This window comes from Passer domesticus, chromosome 8, assembly GCF_036417665.1.
Source record: "Passer domesticus isolate bPasDom1 chromosome 8, bPasDom1.hap1, whole genome shotgun sequence".
NCBI classification, from domain to species: domain Eukaryota; kingdom Metazoa; phylum Chordata; class Aves; order Passeriformes; family Passeridae; genus Passer; species Passer domesticus.
Window position 1 is genome coordinate 10,416,481 of NC_087481.1, and position 15,494 is coordinate 10,431,974.

General features: G+C 50.2%; 1 pseudogene; it reads left to right on the forward strand.

Annotated features, from left to right (window-relative positions):
• Positions 1-15,494, forward strand: part of LOC135305589 (zinc finger protein 850-like) — a 652,086-nt pseudogene that overhangs the window by 182,436 nt on the left and 454,156 nt on the right.

Below are 15,494 nucleotides of genomic sequence, written 5' to 3' on the forward strand. Positions count from 1 at the left end.
AGATTCACTGTGGATGGAGAGCCACATCAGGCTAGTTCTGGTCAATTCTGAACATGGAATAGCATCACTAGCAAAGAGCATTGAAGTATCATTCCTAGCTGCCTTCTTCTTATTTCGCCCTGCTTGGCATCACAGCACAGGCAGGCTGCCCACAAAGGAGAGACAAGAGCCACTGGGGACTGTCTGCTGTGCATTTCCTGCAGGCAGCAAACAGCCTGGGAGCAGCAGGCAGCCCCTCCTGGCTGTCACCTGCTGCACACAACCGCTGTCTTTGCTGGGTGACACAGGAGGCACTGCTTGTTCCCTCTTGGCACTGCAGGCCCTGGATGGCGGCAGCCAGGAGCCTGCGAGCACTGCTGGGAGCAGAGGCACAACTGCACCAAGCCACTGACGGCCCTGCAGAGACAGCCCTTGCTGGACAGCAGAAAAGCTGGCTGCAGAGCCGGACTGCAGACAGGCAGAGGGCCCAGATGGTGAGTGGACAGCAGATCATGGTGGCACTCGTAGGTGCACGGTGAGCACACCCTGGCATGCTGCCCCATAGCTCATCCCTGCAGTCACAGCTGCCTCCTGGCACCAGTGCTGTAGTTTGGAGTATTAGGATGGGCAAAAGCCAGAGCTTAGGCCTTTAGCACGGACTTTATTCAGCCCCACTTTCCAATGGATCTCTAAGAACCAACTCTCTAGTGCTACCAAACTGGAGTAACTGAAAAGTAGAATTGCTGCTCATTCTCAGGACAGTCTATAGCCCCAAGATCCCAGCTGTGCTGGCTGAGGCAGGAGACACTTTGTGCTCCTTGTGCAGGGAAAAAGCCATGCAGGGAAAAGCTTCCATGGAGCAGGCTTACCTGAGGAGTTGCGTGGGAAGCTGCCATCTCCAAGGATGGTGGGCTTATTGGGCAGTAAGGGCACGTTGTCCTGCTTTCTCAAGACCTTCTTCTTCAAGGCAGTACCAGGGTCTTTTCTCTGCACCCTAGGAGCTGTGCCATCAACAGGTGGTAAGCTAAAGGCTGCAGGAAGCAAAGAAGAGCTTGTAAGTGGAGGGTGCTGGACAGGTTGACAACAAAAGTTGCTGGAGCTGGGCAACATCTCTTTGTTATCCCAAAGAACTTCAAGTATAACAATGGTATACCACTTTATACCAAGATAACACTAACAAGGGACAGTGATCACATAATCCTAGAAGAGTTTGGGTTTGAAGGCACCTTTAACCACCGTCTAGTCCAAGCCCTGTGAGCAGGGATATCTTCGTCTAGATCAGGTTCCACAGAGCCCCATGTAAACTGGCCTTGAACACCTTCAAGGATGGAGCAACAACAGCTTCTCTGGGCAAACCTTCCAACTTTTCATCCCCTTCATTATAGAAAAAATTCTCCCTGATATCTAGTCAAAATCTACCCTCTTCTAGTATAAAACCAACCTGCAGTGATGCTTCCTCGAAGAAACAAGGAAAAGCCAGTATTGCCTTGCTTTTGTTCTCCTGTTCCAGACACTGGCAGGGGAAGTTACCCAAGAAAGTGCAGCTAAACTTGCGTGCTGCCCTGGGGCTGAGTGCTGCCTCCTGAGGGCCCCGCTGCCGCCCTCAGGCAGCGCTCACAGCCCTGCAGGCAGAGCCCGGCCGGGATTCAGTCGGGAACGCTGCTTGCTCCTGGGGCTGCAGCAGAAGCACTGCCTGGGGGCTTCAGCACACCTCTACAGCATCAGCTCCTCAGCAGGGAGCAGCAGGAGAAGGATCTCTGGTGCTTTCATTAGAAGGAATGGAGCTTTGTTTCGTCCAGGTGGAATCCCAGTTGAAAAGCAGTCTTTTGGCCTCACCTTCCCTGGAGGCTGCTCTCCAGGAGAGAGTCTGAAGCCCCAGTGTACTTTGCAAGACAGAATTTTTTACTCTGAAAGACTTTAGAGGTGAAGGTGGGAAGCTGATATTCTGTTACGGACTCAGGGAGGCCATGGGCAAGACTCTTCATGCCTCTGCATTTTATTTTGGGAAACAGAAACAAATAAGCAAGCTTCTACTCAGATGCAAGCAGAACAGCCCCCCAGTCTGACTGCAGCCATGTGCAAGGGGCAAGCAAGTGGTCAAAAAGGACCACAAGTGTAGCCACCACTTACTTGCTTCAGCTGCGTCCCTGGTCTCAACTGTCTCAGGAAGAAGCTGCAAGAATCTTTTCTTTTGTCTCCTTTTCTTCATCTCTTCCACAAAATGCTTTGTGTCCATTGGCTCCAAGTTCTCTTGAGCCAACTCCCACAGTGCAGCACGGATCTAGGTGCAATGGAAATACATCACAGACTATAAGCAGAGACACACAAACCAGACACAACATCTCATCAGGAGCACAGAGTCCACAGGGTGCCATAGGCTTCAATGCAGCTCCATATCCATTCCAATAGTTTCAGAGGAATGTCTCCTGTCCTCACCTTGGCAATTACACACAGTGAGGTGGAACATTTCAGTGCCATGACCTTCCACTGCTGCAACTGCAACCTATGTCAGGAAGCCCTGCTTGAAGCATGAATTCATAGGAGTGCTCCAAGACAGACAAAGAGCTCACATGACAGTGAGCAGGCAGTTCAGTTCCTACAGGCCATGGCAGCAGAATAAAAACCATGTGCAATGCCCAGCAAGGAGTGGTAATGAGCTGTTGCTTAACACTCATGGCCAGGAGTTGCAGCTATTTCTCACTTCCTGGCTTCTGAAGGACTCAGCTCTGAAGGACTCTGAAGGACTTGGTCTGTGAGAACACGAGACCAAAAGGAGGACTCGTGTGAAAACAAGTTGCAGAAACGCTGAAGTTAATGAGCAGAAAACTTGAGAATGAGAGGGCTGTGAGATACAGCCACAAAGGTAACCAGGAAAAGTCAAACTCTCCCATTTTACTTTCCAGCCTTGCTTACACTCAACATTAGAGTCTTTGCTTCTCTGCTTCTGAGGGTGCACTTTGCCCACATTCACTGATGTGTAGCTTGCTCTGTCATTCAGAACTTCTCTAAAACAGCTTTTGCACATAAAGATTGCTTCTGGCGTGACCTTAGCACCATGTCCAAGCTAGTGACCTTGGCACCACTGGAAATAGCCAAGCAATTGCTCTGGAGCTGTCAAATATATTCCCAAGAGAATCCCCATCTCCCAGGGCGGGGGGAAGATCATGATTTTCAGTGACATTTTGGGCCAAGTACTAAACAGCCACTGGAAAGGAAGTCTGCTCATCCCTGTCCTTGTCCCTTACCTTTCCAAAGCCGTCCTTCAGCTCTCTGTCCCTCGTAAGACCAGGACTGGTGGGATGATCTGTCTCCTTGGCCTGGCTCAGGGGGAGGCCTGGGAATGGAAGCAAAGGTTCCTGTAAATCTCTGGCAGAGTTCAAGCCCCCAAAAATGCCGTGCTGGGCAACAGGCAAGACAGGTTCCAGGTTGCAGAGCTCTCATAAAACACAGAGATTTGGACTGAGAGCAGCAAGGTCCACATGCCTAGACCCTCTCCCAAGGGATGGGCTACTGGCAGCAGACATGACATTACTCTGCTGGCCAGCAGACTGAAACCTGCTGCATGGTGAAGGCCAGAGCCCCTGGATGCTGGAGAGCCTCTGTGCCTGATAGAGAAGGGCAGAGATGGAGATTGCTCTTGACAGAGATTCTTATCTGCCCTTATTCATGCTGATTTTAGTAAACATCTTCTTTCCAGCTCCTGGAAGAAGTCACAGGTACTAATACATGTATGCACTTGGATTTACATTTTCTTCTCTTTGTTGGACTGTTTTGGAGGACATTCAAAGAAAAGCTCAGCATTGCAGGAGTGTTACCCAAACGTGAACTGTGTCCTTGAGACTAGATATTTCATTTTCCCCAAGGATGTTCATTCTAAACTGTATGAGATTGGGCCACTTTCAAGCTAGTCTGACCAAAGGCTGATTTTCTAATTTCAAGTAGAACAATGGAGCTCATTCTGAAATACTCTCCAACATAGCTGTTAAAATTCAGAGAACTAATCATTCTATACAACAGCTTCACAGAGGACAAAATCAAGTGGCAGCACAGTAGGAAAAAAGGAATTCTTAAATCAGAAATTTTTGATCCTGCAGAATGGTCAGCTTAACAATAAAAAAGGAGAGTTAGAAATGGGCTTTGAGGAAGGTAGGGAATTCAGGGTGGAAGGCAATGCCTTGGAAGGTAAAAGCATTTGGGAAGTTGGCAGGGAAACTCCTGATCCCAGGGTAACCTCCTCGGAACAACTGCAGTCATTCAGGCCAGAAAAATGGACACACAAAAGGTAACAGAGGCCACAATGCAAACCTACAACATCTGAAGCTCCATATTTCATGGGACACATTTCCTGGAAACTTCTAAAGAGCTGGACAGGGAAGCATGGTCCTACGGGCAGACACTGGAGACAGCCCAGGGGAAAACCCTGCCCCACTTCCACAGAGCTACCCCAGGAACAGCCTGGCCTCTGGGCTGCCCTGGGACAGCAGGGAGCCCCGAGCCCTGTGCTCTCCAGCAATGGCTCAGCTGCACATGCACCCTCCTGCTCCTCTGCCTGCCCCACAGCTGAGCAGCCCTCCAGCTGCACGGGGCACTGGCAGCAGCACAGCTCATTGCAGGGCCACATGCAGGGCACAGCTGTTCCCTGGCAATGTGCACAGCCTGGCTGGGCTGCCACAAGACCCTTCCTCCCAGCAGAGAGCGGCCCAGCTCCCCCCTCACCTCTGTGTGTGCCTGAGCCATGCTCCTGGGGCTCCTGGGCCGAGGCCCCCTGAGCCAGCCGGGAGCCCAGACCTCCATTCCCAAGGTCGGGCTTCGGCACATAGGTCTCCAAGCCAAACAGGTCAGCCAGTTTCCTTGGGAACAGAGGCATCCCAGGTCCTATCTTGCACCAAGAGCTCTTTCCCTTCTTCCTCTGGGTGTTTGCAGCAGGCTCAGAAGAAGCTGTAATTCAGGTACAAGAGAATTGAGTTAATTGAACTCATGCCTTTACAATCAACCCATCTAATGGGTGAGGCCTTCAAAGCACATTTTAGTTACTGAAAAGATTGGTTGGTTTCTTATTTTACATGGAACTAGCATCAGTTTAATTTCTCTGAACAATATGGAGCTGGCAAGCCAGGAGAGAAGGGTTCTACTATTTATGTGTTGCCTGTTGCCTCCCCACTACTACAGGATCCCTTTCCTTCCAAACAGTTGGAAATTCACAGTGGTCTCTAGAAACGGACACTGTCAAGGAAATAATTGTTTTCAAAAGTAGTTTTCTAGGCTTTTGTTTCTGTAGGTCCTACTCAATTTGAGGTTGGGTTTTGCACATTTGGGATTTTTATATTACTCTTTACAACAAAGGAAGTGCTGGGACACAAACAATGGCACCACGTGTTACACATAAAAGAAGCTTTGCTTTCTCCATTAGATGTGCCCAGTATTCTGCGAGCCTGTATTTGTAGGGAACAAAGTGGTCATCCAAAAGTGCCAATTCTGCTCTACTTGCCTCTTCCTGGGGTTCATTCCCCACTTTTTTTTCAGCAGAGTCACCCAAACCCAACATAAACATGGCCTGCCTCAAAACATTTCTGATCTTGGCTGATATGGTCAATTCAAAATTTTCCTAATGGAAATAGCAGAGGGCAGATCATTCTAAAATACTCTCCATCAGACCTGGAGGATCATTCTAAAATACTTTCCATCAACATGTAATTCTTTACATGGCTTCACGGAGGATAAAATCATATGGCATCCAAGCAGAATGAGTGTCTTAAAACTGGATTCTTTCACCCTGTAGAATGCTGGGGTCAGTAATAAAAGTAAAACAGGCAGGGTTTAATAAGATAGGTACTTTCTAGTCCAGAACTGATCCAGCAAAAATGTCACCTAACTTACTGAGCAGTACTACTCCTGAGCTGCATTTAGCACTCCAGCTGCATATAAGGAAATAAAGAGTCATTCCAAAGGGGCCACACCCAGGATTTGGCAGACCTAGCTCTGATCCCCAAATGGACCAGGGGATCTGATCCCTTTTTCTGCATCAGCAGAATTATTTCTCCAAGTCTCATCTCTCCTAGCATGACACGCCCAGAGATGGCAAAGGAACAACAACAGTGTCACTGGGGCTTTCAACTTGAAAGCATTGGCTGAGCCAGATGCACCAGAGACTGCATTTTGTCTGGCACATTCCACTTGTCAGGGATCAGGCAAGGCAGGGACAGGGACAAGGCAGAAGGCATCTCCTCCCCCAGCCTCAGCCTGCAGCACTGACACAGGCAGAGACAGCCAGGGAAGAGATTTGTCATTGTGAACCTGCCACGGGTGGCTTTGTTCTTGTGCTCGCAGAGGATGACAAACTCACACCCTGCCTAAGCTGCATCCACCTGGAAGCCTCCTTCTCCTTCACTGCAAAATTCAAAAGGACTTTCTGTCATAGGAGCCTTCCCTATTTCTGCCAGTGCAAAACCAGGCAGTGCCCATGAATCTTCTCCAGATCTCAAAGGGTTCAGCTCAGAAACTGCCCCAAGGAAAGGTATTCTCCTTCAAAAGCAGGAGAAAGCAGTGGTAACATTTCTCATTTCATGCTAAATGACTTCATTTTCCCTACTAAGTGTGATACTAGGAAAGCTTCAGGAAGATAAAAGGCATGTGCAGGAAAAAGAGGAATGTTTCCTTTTCCTGCACTGCATTTCCAGGGCCCCAAGGCACCACTCCAGCTCTTGCCACCCAACACTTCCCACTAGAGGAATTTTCACTGCACCACCAGAGCACACCCACAGGGACTGGACTCTGGGAGACTCCACTGAACCCATCAAGGAATTGAAATGAATTTAATGAAATTTTCAAAAGAATGGCTTTTAACCAAGCTCTCCAAATGTCACCTCTGAGGCAAGACTACAATGATCATTTTAGGACAGGCATGCCCTCTACCTACCTGCATCTTCAGAGCTGTTCTCTTTGCTTCTGCTGCTGGGTCTTGGCCTGGAGAAAATAGAGGACAAAAGAACATATGAGAAGGTAGAAAGAGAAGGGAGGGAAAGGGCGTACCATGAAAGGAGGCAAAGTTATTAGCATGGTCACTGTGATGAACGGGGAAATGCAACACATAAACCCAACAAGATGCCAAGCTGATTAACTGTCCTTGGGCTTTCTTTTTCTGGAGTCACACAGAGCTGGCCAAGCTCTGGCTGAAACACAGCAGTCATTCTTCAACTTGCATCAAAACTCCCCAAGTCTGCTGCCTCTCCTTTTGGAGCCAAGTGGTTCCTAGAGCCTCTCTGAAGCAGCAAGAGCTGCTGAGCTGAGACACGAGTCTGTATGGAGGGCAGCTACTTTTGTACTGCTGCCAAAGCTTGACTTTGCCTGCTCCTACATTACCCTGGTGACAGCCTTGTTCTACATGTGGTCAGAGCACCGCTGTCTCCTGAGAATGACATTACACCATCTGGCTCTTTCCAGAACAAAAAGGCTTTTTCCAACTCAGCTCTTAGGGAAGGATATTCAGATCACACTTTCAAAGCCCTACCGAAGATTTTCAATTGGAAAGATACTTCTGTGTCTCCTTCTTTATTCTTATCACTTGGATCAGCTTGACAGCTTCATTTTCTCATACATATCCAAGCCAGTACCTTTCCATCAGGTACAGTCCTATGCCTCTTCTCAAGCAATTTGCCCTGTTTGATCTTAAGCTCAGATCAAAATACTAAACATCAATCAGATTATACATCTATATCCCAAAATTTCTCTGGGATCTCATTTCACAGTGGAGGCCCAGGCACCTTGAATTTACACTTGAAGATTACAGGAGCAGCACCTGAAGTTGCAGACACCTCTCCAGGAGCCAATATTTGCCCAAACATATTCTCCTGTTTGCAGAAGTTGACAGTCAAGGATCACAGCATTCAAGGATCTTCAGGATCCAGACCCATGCAGTACAACTACCAAATGACATCACAACCACTGCAGAGGCAATCAATAGCCAAGTCCAGCCCTGGACGCATCTTGAGGAGCTTTTAAGCCCTTCCTCCTCTTCCCCACCACAGCCCCAGCTCTTGGGGCATTGGTGTTGGGATTGACATTGTGCTGGATCATCACAGATAGGCAAGATGGTGAAAACACAGATGTTTGCATACATACACGGGACAGCTGACTGTACAAAATAATCACACGAGATGGGAGGAGTGAGGTGAACAGCACACTGGAGCAGCAGACACCTTGGCTTACCTCATCTCCCGGGACTCCTGGGAATCCAGCTGGGGAGAGCTTGGCAGGGACCCCGCAGCACTGCCCACAGGGGGACTTCCTGCCCTGCGTATTGGGGGGACCAAAGGCAGTCCCAGTGACCCCTTCTTCATATCCCCACCAATGGAATGCAGCAAGGCAGCCTGGAAAGAGTAGAACACAGGGCTCAGATCAAGCATCCAGCCTTGCCCCCCTTCATGCCTCAAGACATCTAGATATGCCCTCAGCTGGGACCTGGCAGGAATAGTCAAACTGATGGTGCGGTTGGCCGAGGATGGGGAATGGAAAGGGAGGTAGTGAGGGAGAGACCATGCCCCAGATTTGCCACCCCTTCCCTTGTGGTGACTTCTCTGCAAGTGTGGCTACATTCCCAGCTGGCATCCACAGGTGTGACATCAAGGTGTTCTGGGCTGCCACTGCCTCCACTGGCCTTCTGGATGGTATTGGAGTGCGCTTAGATCACGGTTCTCTCTCTGACCCTAAGGCACCTTACAGTCGCTCTTGATCTCCAGCACATCCCCACAAAGCCATTCTGCAGGATGGCAAAACCTGCTTTTCTCAAGCCCCTCTCTTCTGCTGCTGCTGCCCTTCCCTCCTACACTTCCCCAGCAGCCTTTGAGCCCAGATGCTGCTGCTGAGCTCTCGGGATGCTCGCTGCTCTCCAGCTCCCACACATCCATCATCTCAGGCTCACTGGCATTTAGGAAGTCCAGCAGAGCTCCTTGCCCTGCTGCTCTCTGCAAGGTCTCTGCCTGCCCAAGTTCCTCCTGAGCCCCCATGCCATGGCCAGGAAGGGGGGTGGAGGCAGCAGGGGCAGATGCACACCCTTCCTTCTTAACCCATCATTTCTGGCCCAGCTAAGGAGCCAACTCAGGACCTGTTCAAACTTCAGTGAGAGGGTCAGGTCCTGTCAGGGATACATGGGGCCCTTTCTCAGCCAGGCTGAAATCAATACCCAAGCCTTGGATTGGATATTTTGTCTACCAAAGCTGTTGTTCATCTGCCTCCTCCTGCACCCCACAGCAAACCCAGAACAACTGCAGCTCCTGGCCCTGCTGCCAAGGCAATCGTGTGCCTGGGCTCGGGGCTGCTCTCCCCATGGCCACCTCCCATCCCTTCCCTCTGGACAAAGCCGTGCCAGAGCACACAGCCGCCCAGAAGCTGATAAGTCTGGAAACAGCAGCAGAGGATGTCTGGCTCTCACCACCTCTGAAGCTGAGACAACCTGGAACTGACTTTGCAGGACTGCCTGCTCCAACAAACACCTTTTTGCTTCCCAACCAGACAGAGCAGGCAGAAAACATCACCAAGACATAGAGATGGTTCACAGATACCTATAGTTTACTAAATCTAGAAGGATAGCTTTTCCAGATTAGACAGCTTTAGCTGCTCTGACTGCTTCTTGGTGTTTTCTCAGCCATAAGACAGAGGAGGAACCACAACAGAGCCCAGAAACCATTCAAAGACCTCTCCTGCTATTGATCCACACTGAGGATGTGAAGTCTCCACCACAAACCCAATGCCAACCTGAAGTGCAGTGTCCAGCTGAGCTCTTCCTCGACTCAGCTGCTTCCCTGGGCTCACACCACAAGAAAAGGTCTCCAAGCTCAGCCTAGAGCAAATAAACTGGAAATCTTCTGCACAGGTCTTAGCTTGGTCTCCTTACCTCATAACTTTTTCCTTCTGAACTCAGCTCCTGGTTTTTTCTACACCCATCATCACAGCCAGTGCCATTTTTCTTGTTCTCTTTCTCCATCCTGTACATTTCATTTGTGTTAGGAGAAGGAGAGCTCTTCCGGATGGGAGGCAATGGCTTGGAGGGAAGCAGTGAAGAGGGACATGGCCGGAAAGACTTGGAAGAATTGAACCTATTCTTGCCTGCAAAATGGAGGAATTTTCACTGCAACACCAGAGCACACTCGCAGGGACTGGACTCTGAGAGACTCCACTGAACCCATCAAGGAATTGAAATTAATTTAATGAGATTTTCAAAAGAATGGGTTTTAACCAAGCTCTCCAAATGTCACCTCTGAGGCAAGACTACAATGATCATTTTAGGACAGGCATGCCCTCTACCTACCTGCATCCTCAGAGCTGTTCTCTTTGCTTCTGCTGCTGGGTCTTGGCCTGGAGAAAATAGAGGACAAAAGAACATATGAGGAGGTAGAAAGAGAAGGGAGGGAAAGGGCGTACCATGAAAGGAGGCAAAGTTATTAGCATGGTCACTGTGATGAAAGGGGAAATGCAACACATAAACCCAACAAGATGCCAAGCTGATTAACTGTCCTTGGGCTTTCTGTTTCTGGAGTCACACAGAGCTGGCCAAGCTCTGGCTGAAACACAGCAGTCATTCTTCAACTTGCATCAAAACTCCCCAAGTCTGCTGCCTCTCCTTTTGGAGCCAAGTGGTTCCTAGAGCCTCTCTGAAGCAGCAATAGCTGCTGAGCTGAGACACGAGTCTGTATGGAGGGCAGCTACTTTTGTACTGCTGCCAAAGCTTGACTTTGCCTGCTCCTACATTACCCTGGTGACAGCCTTGTTCTACATGCGGTCAGAGCACTGCTGTCTCCTTAGAATATTACAACTCCTTGTTTTTTCAAGAAGAAGGATCAGATTGAACGCCCTTGGGTATGACATTGTGCTACATCATTATAGGTGTGCAAAATGGTGAAAACACAGATGTTTGCATAAACACTGGGGACAGCTGACTGTACAAAATAATCACACGAGATGGGAGGAGTGAGGTGAACAGCACACTGGAGCAGCAGACACCTTGGCTTACCTCATCTCCCGGGACTCCTGGGAATCCAGCTGGGGAGAGCTTGGCAGGGACCCCGCAGCACTGCCCACAGGGGGACTTCCTGCCCTGCGTATTGGGGGGACCAAAGGCAGTCCCAGTGACCCCTTCTTCATATCCCCACCAATGGAATGCAGCAAGGCAGCCTGGAAAGAGTAGAACACAGGGCTCAGATCAAGCATCCAGCCTTGCCCCCCTTCATGCCTCAAGACATCTAGATATGCCCTCAGCTGGGACCTGGCAGGAATAGTCAAACTGATGGTGCGGTTGGCCGAGGATGGGGAATGGAAAGGGAGGTGGTGAGGGAGAGACCATGCCCCAGATTTGCCACCCCTTCCCTTGTGGTGACTTCTCTGCAAGTGTGGCTACATTCCCAGCTGGCATCCACAGGTTTGACATCAAGGTGTTCTGGGCTGCCACTGCCTCCACTGGCCTTCTGGATGGTATTGGAGTGTGTTTAGATCACGGTTCTCTCTCTGACCCTAAGGCACCTTACAGTCGCTCTTGATCTCCAGCACATCCCCACAAAGCCATTCTGCAGGATGGCAAAACCTGCTTTTCTCAAGCCCCTCTCTTCTGCTGCTGCTGCCCTTCCCTCCTACACTTCCCCAGCAGCCTTTGAGCCCAGATGCTGCTGCTGAGCTCTCGGGATGCTCGCTGCTCTCCAGCTCCCACACATCCATCATCTCAGGCTCACTGGCATTTAGGAAGTCCAGCAGAGCTCCTTGCCCTGCTGCTCTCTGCAAGGTCTCTGCCTGCCCAAGTTCCTCCAGAGCCCCCATGCCATGGCCAGGAAGGGGGGTGGAGGCAGCAGGGGCATAGGCACCTTTCCTTCATATCCCATCATTTCTGGCCCAGCTAAGGATCCAAATCGGGACCTGTTCAAACTTCAGTGAAAGGGTCACTTCCTGTCAGCAAAAACATCTCAGAGTTCTACCCACAGCAAAGAAATTGAAAATTTACCACACAGGATTAGCTTGGTCTCTTTACCTTATGGCCTTTTCTCTCTGAGCTCAGCTCCTGTATTTTTGCCCGGTGCTCATCACAGCCACTGCCATTTTTCCCATTCTCCTGCTCTCCACTGCGTGTCTGACTTGGTGTGGTAGAAGGAGAGCTCTTCTGGATGGGAGGCAATGGCTTGGAGGGAAGGAGCATAGAGGGATTTGCCAGAGAAAACCTCTTGGCAAGAGGGTAGCCAGTCAGGCCTGCAAAGTGGAGACACAAAATGTAAAAGAGGCCACAATGCAAACCTACAACATCTGAAGCTCCATATTTCATGGGACACATTTCCTGGAAACTTCTAAAGAGCTGGACAGGGAAGCATGGTCCTACGGGCAGACACTGGAGACAGCCCAGGGGAAAACCCTGCCCCACTTCCACAGAGCTACCCCAGGAACAGCCTGGCCTCTGGGCTGCCCTGGGACAGCAGGGAGCCCCGAGCCCTGTGCTCTCCAGCAATGGCTCAGCTGCACATGCACCCTCCTGCTCCTCTCCCTGCCCCACAGCTGAGCAGCCCTCCAGCTGCACGGGGCACTGGCAGCAGCACAGCTCATTGCAGGGCCACATGCAGGGCACAGCTGTTCCCTGGCAATGTGCACAGCCTGGCTGGGCTGCCACAAGACCCTTCCTCCCAGCAGAGAGCGGCCCAGCTCCCCCCTCACCTCTGTGTGAGGCTGAGCCATGCTCTCAAGGGAAGAAGTGAGTTATGTGAAGGCCCACTTTTATCTTCAACACATCTAATAGGTATGGCACTCGATTGGAATAATTTTTAATTATTGGGAAAATTTCTTTGGTTTTCTTTTTCATGAAACTGGTCTGCGTTACATTCCTCTCAACAGTATTGAGTTAGCAAGTGTGAAGGCAAAGGCGGAAGGCTCCAAAGATAAGAGGGGAAAAAAATTCCTTCTTGAGGCTGGCCTTCTGGGAATCCCTAGGAAAGACCCACACAGCTGTGACTGCTATTTCTGAAAACCACAAAGACCTCTCAGCAAGCAGGCAGGCCTTATTGGTGTTTCTGTATCACCGTAATACCATCCCCTGGGTGGGACCCCATCAGCAAGCAGAGGAAGAACAGGAAATTTTTCTGTACTGAGACCCAACATTGATGGTAAAGAAAGCAACAGGACTTGAATCTCATGGCCATGTCCAGTTTGTGGGCAGCTGTGGCCACAGTCCCTGTCCTGGCTGACAGTATGACTGATTTGGCTACTGTCAAACAGGAGAAAGCAGAGTAAACTAATGACAGAATGTTGTGATTCCATGGGCGCCCTTGCAGGATCCTCTGTAGCTGTCAGCCACCTACTCTGACACAGACTAGCACTGACCACCACGGAACAGTTTTCCCTGAAATATGGTTGGGTTTGTTTTCCATTTGGCTTCAGCCTTTCAGCTCCTTCCTATCCTCACCTTTTCCTTCAGAGGTTTTTCCTTTTCCACTAAAGTCCATCTTCAAACCCATGCTTCTGCCTGGCAGAAGGATCTGGGTTTGAATTTGGGAACACTCCCAGTGTAGCCAGCGACAGGAGCTTGGTGCCCAGCCTCAGAACAAGGCCGGGTGACTCCGATCGCCAGCGCTCGGCACAGAGAGGCAGAGCCAGACGCGTCTGCTGCCGCTGCGGCCGTGCCAACCACAACCTGCACAGCCTTCACAGCCCTCGCGTGGGGCTGCCCCTTTGTGACACAATAGCCCATGGGGCTGCCCCTTTGTGATGCAATAGCCCGTGGCTCTCTCATTTCCATGGCTGCAAAACCCCACCCCAACTCCATCCCCTTCCCTTCCCAAGGGCAGCCAGCCCTGAGCCCAGCCTGGCCAGGCCTGAGGCTTTCACACTGTCTAGGAAGTAAACCCTCTCCAAAGCTACTTTTCAAGTCCTTTATTTCTGTAAATTCATTTCTGTAATTTATTTCTGTAATTCCCACTCAGATCTGGGTTGCAGCTGGTTGGTGTGGGAATTGGTAAATTTCTCTTCACATCAAACAAAGTGCTGGGACACAAAGAATGGCACCGGGCCGTGGAAGTAAAAGCAGCTTTGCACTCCCCAGTAGATGACCCCAGAATTCAGCTGGCCGATAGCTTTAGAGAACAAATTGACCATCCAAATATTCCACTTTTGCTCTGCTTCATTGTTCTAGGGGTTTATTCCCTGCTTGCTTTTTTGCATAAACACCCAAACCCAACATAAACATGATCTGCCTCAAAACATTTCTGATCTTGGCAGTTCCTGACAATTCAAACTTTTCATGATGGAAATAGCACAGGGCAGGTTATTCTGAAAAAAGTGGATAAAACTAATCCTGCTTGATTTGGCAAAACTAAGCCTGAGCCATGGGACCAGTGGGTCTGATCCCTTTTTCTGCATCTGCAATATTATTTCTTCAAGTCTCATGTCTCCTGTCTATTCAAAGAAGCTTTGCACTCTGCATCAGATGCCCCCAGTGTTCAGTGGGCCCATATCATCAGTGTATCTCTAGGGTGTAAACTGGCCATGCAAAGTTCTCCCTCATTGTGGCAGGGGTTTATTCCTGCTTGCTTTCCTGCAGACACACCCAAACCCAACATTGCAACACCTGCCTCAAAACAATTCTCATTTGGACTGTCTCTGAAAATTCAAACCTATACTCAGAGCGTTTCCCTGTCCCCAGGGCCAGGCTCCAAGGCTGGCCTCTCTCCTGCACAGAATGAAGAAGAGCTGCTGCCCTTGCCAGCGGCTCCGGGGTCTGGTGATCAGCGCTCTGAAGGCAGCTTTGTACACACCCTGCCCCTGAGCCGAGCAGCATTCCTGGACATGGGCACCCCCTCTGCAGCCAACATCCTCCAGGACAGCTGCAGCAAGGAGATTGGAACAAGTGCTGGCTGAAGGAGTCTCCAGGCTGCGGCAGCCCTTCACCTGCTGGAATCATCTTGTGCTGCCATGGGAGAGCAAAGGGGGTGACGGGCTCTTTGCAGTGAGGGTCTCCTCCATGTGCTGCTGCTCGCTGGGCTGATACAGCTGCTGCTGCCTTCCCCCACAGCTGTGTCAGGAGCCTGCCTGGGAAAATAACACTGCCAGTGCCAGCCACTGATCCCTGCCATGGCCCTGCCCACAGGGCATCCTGCCCACCAAACCGCTCCAGTCAGGTGATGTCAGACAACATCAAAATACATTCAAACGATGCATTTCCCACTTTCTGGCAAAATCATGGCCATACAGTCCACGTGTTGGAGGCAGACTGCAGTTGGCAGAAGGGGGAAGCCCCAGCAGCTGCTCTCCCCATGGCAGCAGAGGCAAGCCTCTCACCATGCCCACTGCTGTAGAACCCAGTGCTTTGGAGTTGCTCCCACTCAACTCAGGCTGCTGCTACAGCAGCAGCATCACTTCACACATTTGATAACAGACTTGGAATGGCACACAGGACTTGCCCCAAGAGGTACAAAAAATTTTTTTTAAAGTGGAGTGGGCAGGAGAGTTAGAATAGTTTGCTCCTTTTTAATACAAGCATACCTGATTTAAGCAGG